The sequence below is a fragment of the Fukomys damarensis genome, unplaced genomic scaffold (assembly GCF_012274545.1).
Source record: "Fukomys damarensis isolate Sample0158 unplaced genomic scaffold, DMR_v1.0_HiC HiC_scaffold_10, whole genome shotgun sequence".
Classification (NCBI taxonomy): domain Eukaryota; kingdom Metazoa; phylum Chordata; class Mammalia; order Rodentia; family Bathyergidae; genus Fukomys; species Fukomys damarensis.
The window spans coordinates 38,995,754-39,001,279 of NW_022900922.1; positions in this window are offsets into that span (position 1 = coordinate 38,995,754).

Below are 5,526 nucleotides of genomic sequence, written 5' to 3' on the forward strand. Positions count from 1 at the left end.
CATCATAGATTTAGAAACTTAATGAATATGAGCATTTTGGGAAAAAGACAACTTAAGAAAACTGTGAACAGACATTTCTCAGACAAACAAGTAAAAGCAGCAAGTAAATATATGAAAAAATGTTCCATATCACTGGTCATTCAAGAGATGCAGATGAAAACAACACTGAGATTCCACCTTACCCCGAAAGAATGGCTGCTATCAAGAAATAAACCAATAACAAATGTTGGCGGGGTTGTGGGGAGAAAGGAACCCTTCTCCATTGTTGGTGGGAGTGCAGACTGGTGCAACCACTATGGAAATCAATATGGAGATACCTCAAAGAGCTGGGACTACAGGTTCCATTTAACCCAGCCATCCCTCTTCTGGGTATCTTTCCAAAAGAATTAAAAGAATACTATCACAGTGATATATGTGCACCAATGTTTATAGCGGCACAGTTTGTAATAGCTGAAACTTGGAAACAGCCCATTTGCCCATCAGTTGCAAACTGGATAAAGAAGATGTGGTTTTTCTAAAAAATGGAATACTACTCAGCCATAAGGAACGAGAAATTAGATTCATTCATAGGAAGATGCATACATATTAAGGATATACTTCTAAGTGAAATAAATAAGTCACACATGTGTAAATACTGAATAGTTTCTCTGGTGTGAATAAACTATAATAGTACATAAGATCCTAATGAGATAATTGAAAATGTGAAAAAGGAAGAAAAGGGCTAAAGGTGTAGGGAAAGTGGGTAGGGTAGGGGAAAGGTAATAAGGGAAAAGAAAAAAATATGAGAAAATGAAAAAAATGGAAATAAAGTGTTTGTAAATGGGGAGGGTAGGAGGGGGTGAAGGGAGGGCAGGGACAAGGGGAAAAATGAGAACCAAGACCTGTCATGTAAGAGTACAAGATCCCAATGATGAATGTAACTGTACTGTATACCTAAAATTTACTAATAAACTCAATGAGAGAAAAAAATTAAAGAAAACTGTGATGTTTTAAGTCTTTGTTATGGGACATAGCACAAAGAGGTGAAAATCATGAACAGTAAGTTTGGGAAATAAAATTCAAAAAACGATGTCTTTGACATCAAAACTTATATACTCATAAGATGAAAGTGTTGTAAATAATGTCTTCATTTCTACAAAAGCTTCAGTGATAATAACTCCACCAAATTGCAGTAAAAGAGAATTTGTTTCCATGTAATTGTGTTTGGTGGAAAAGATGACTGACACAGACTTTGCAAACTGTAATTCCTACACATTACTATATAATCTAAGGTAATGCAATATGACATCATAGGATGTCCCTAGAAAAGCTAAAATTACCCATAACTCTTGGATTTTATTCGTGTATTTCATGGAAAATGACTTTTCATAACTGTCATATTTCCATGTGTTACAAGTTTAAATGCATTTGAAATGGGCTGGTGGTTCAGTTTGCAAAGGTTGAATAAAGAGAGCAAAAGTGAGGTGACAAATAAATAAGTAAATAAATGATTCCTTCTTAATTTTCTTCTTTAGCTGATGCTTTCACATTCTTCACAGAGTTAACTGCTCTATGAGGACTCATCCCCTTCATTTCTCAGAGGAACTCATTACCTCAGACAGGAAATTCTTGGGAGCATCAAATTCTCTAGGTGTTTCTCCCTCCTCTCCATGAGAAAACATTAGGTTGAGGCAATGGACAAGCTAATAACTGAGGCTTAGTGTAAGAACCAGCTCTTGGGGGAATAGTTCATCTTACTGGACCATGAAAAACAAAATTAATATTATTGATCAGTTTTGATTACTCATCTTTGTATTTCAATATTTATAGTGACAAAGAATCATTGCATGTCATTTGCTTACAAATTAATGGAGATAATATTCTCACTGCTTCTAGCTAATATATTCCAACCTCACCAGTAAAATTAGTAGTGTTAAGGTTATATAATGACTCTAACAGGGTTCATATTTAAAACATATTTGACATGGTAATAGTCAGATGGTCTGTGTTTCTACTTGACACAAGAACCCAGAAGTAATCACTTAATTTAGTACACCGCAAGATGTTAATAATGATGACTATGATAGGTACAATTTAAATAATGTTTTAAGTATACAAAGCGTGTTTGCATGTGGTATCTCACATATAAGTTAAAATCTCTGGCTCTAGAGAGGAATGTGAAATTTATCCCCCTTAGAAGTCTTCGACAACTAATATAGAACATATAATTTTGATATGCAGTTGTTCATATATTGCTTATCTTATAACTTTAACAGATGTTAAAGGGATCCCAAAGAGTGCATCCATGCCGTTATTTATTGTTTTTATGACCTATTAATTTATTCTAGTGACTTAGCTAAAGTCATATGTCAGTCAAATGGATAGAAATTTCTTAAGATTTTCATAATGTCCTAATTTTTACAGGAAAATTGAAATAAAATTATTTTACTATTTGTGGCCTATGTTTTGTTTTTGTGTTAATGTTTAATGTCAAAAATTAATCTTTTTCTTTTTAAATTCATCTCCTTTCCCTTAACTAGAAAATATTTCAGTTAAACTTTATTACTATGGATCTTAAATTGCTTAGAAAACCAATCTTAAGTGAACAAAATGTCAAAGGCACTGAAATAAGAGCACTTCTTTGCACTTTATGCACAGAGCAAATGATAGAGACAGTGTGTCACAAAAGGAGACTGAGGCACACAATATCCTGGTACCACCCTTCCCATACTCTTATGTCCATTCTGAGCTGAGTACAGAGGGGTCACTTTCTGTGCCTTAATGCTTGCTACTAACTACTGGACTCAATAAAAAGAAACTCAGTGGAAACCATTCAGCGCCCTTTCTAAGGTGACTGCAGTATGTGTACATGTATGTGTGCATGTGTGTGTGTGTTGGGAAGAGTGATTTTCCTCTGAGACCATACACTCACCCAGTCCTTGTTAGAGATAATTACTTAAGGGAATTTGGAGGAGAAAAATTCTACTACATAGAAAGAGGCAGAAAAGGCAGGGACCAACCGCATATCAGCCAGAAGCCCACAGCAGGTCCCTTGCAGGCCAGTGCCCTGCTGCCTCCATCCCTCCCTCATGCTGCCTGCAGTGGGCTTCTCACTGGGACTGGCACCTGGGTGTGTGGTGCCCTGTGCCATGAGGTGGTGTGACCTGTGTGCCCACTGACTCCTTCCTCATCCATCCAGACCCTACTCCATCCTGTCACCACTTCATCGTTCTCCCTTCTGCAGATTCCCTACAGGCCGTCTTTCTCCTGTCCTTGTCCACACTGAAGTCTTCCTGCTGTACTTCCAGTGAGTCCCAGGGAAGAGAACTGTGGGGCTGGCATTTGTGAGGCTGCAGTCGCATTTGGTAAGTTAATGAGCTCCTGACCTAGGCCTCTCAACCACCATGACCTGGCTGTTCAGAGCCTCAAGTTATGATCAAATCGTGAGCAGTAAGGTTCTTTATACCAGTGCTTCAGTCTAAATGCCTAAGCAGTTTATTTCCGTGGGCTCGAAAAAGTTTTAAAGATGATGCTTTAACATTACTTAATCTATGGGGAACCAAGAGAAAGATTTTTGAGGCCCACTATGGAGTTCTCCCAAAATGAATTTAGTAAATAGTAGGACCTGCTGAACTGGAAAATCTTCAAAGCAAAAATGCCATTTCTAGTCTGCCTCACATAAGTGTATTGAATCATGAGCTCTCGATAACTGTGACTTTGAACTCCAGATGCAGGGTCAGTGAAGGACATATGTGAGGTGCACTTGGGGAGTTTTGCCTTTACCTTGTGTTCCCCTGTCACAGAAAGAGCATCTGATCTCCTCTGAAGCCCCCACTTTCTTCACCCTGGGACTCAATAATTCTCTCCTCTGCACAATCTAAGCTGTATGTCCCTAGTTTGCTCCTTGCAAAGTAACTGTATAATTGTTGGTACTGGAACATTATTTGATGCAATCTTTTAAAATCTTGAAAACTTTTAATTACAAATTAAATTTTGATTTTCTGGACAAAGATCCAGAAATCTCACAGAGTGTAGAAAATCTGTCTTGGTGTGAAAAACGTATCTTGGTTTTCATGACAATGGAAACACATTTAGGTGCTGGAATGGACAAATTGCAGCTCTGTAATTAAATAATCCATGTGAAGAAACTGTCATGTCACTGTGTTTAGAAGCCAGTCCCCGAGGTTCAAATAAGAATGAACGTGTTCACATATCATTTAATGACAAATTTATGGAAACCTAGGGATTAGTCATCAGTTACTTAAAGTTCAGGAATGTAAGAATGCAGTCCCAGTGAAGGGAAGGCTTAGCAATGAACAGTGGTTGAATCCATGTGGCAAAGTGAGAAGGCAGTCCAACCACCAGAAGAACTCTGAAGCAGAAGGAAAAATTCATGAGGAGAAGCCTGGCTGAATAATCTCTAGTTAATTTGAGAAATAAGAAAAAAAAAAGAAAAGAAGGAGGGTTTTCATTTCATTTTATGATGGATAAACATGCATCCACCTCTATGCAGATCACAAGGACAATACCAAGAGAATGAGACAGTCACAGTACATGCATTCACCCTGCACTTCCTCCCATCGGGGATACAATGCATCAGGCCTAGGCTCATCTGCCAGAGTTTCTGTGCCCAGTGTGCTCAGTATGAACACATCCTGGCAGGTAACTGTACTTCTCATTTCCTAAATAAAATTGTGATGGGGGGGCTATTTCTTTAGCATAACAGCTATGTAAAGTCCTTATTCAATTGATAAATAATAATGCTCTTTTGTTAAAAGCTTTGTGTGACAAATCACAAAGCATGAGTTGCAGTCTCAATTTCACAACATATTTAGTTTCTTTGATAGACTTAGTATAAGTACTGCACTACCCAAGTCTGTGGCTGGAGTCCTGATGGTGGAGTGATCTTTGGAGGAACAAACACCACAGGGGACCCAGCAGTTCCCACATACTGGCTGGGTGGCTTTGTGTCAGCGTCTCAATCAATAATGCTGAATAAACTGCTGACCTCTGGGCAGATTTGAGCATGGAACCAGGTAACGTACACCCAACCGGTTTGAATTAGTGCCTACCTCATAAAAGATACATAATATTAGTCACATGAATAGGTAAATGACAAGTCATTCATATTTTTATATTTTGAGGTATTTAAAACATAGAAATTTACAAAGACTAATAGAAAAATACTCTTACCCTACCATTCAGAATTAATAGTTATTCCTTTATGATCATACTTCCTTCCAGCTATTTTTAAAGAAATAAAATATTATAGGGCTAGGGATTTAGCTCAGTGGTTCCACTGCCTGCTTCACAAGCACAAGGACCTGAGTTCGATCTCCAGTACATATTTAAAACATAGAAATTTACAAAGACTAATAGAAAAATACTCTTACCCTACCATTCAGAATTAATAGTTATTCCTTTATGATCATACTTCCTTCCAGCTATTTTTAAAGAAATAAAATATTATAGGGCTAGGGATTTAGCTCAGTGGTTCCACTGCCTGCTTCACAAGCACAAGGACCTGAGTTCGATCTCCAGTACACA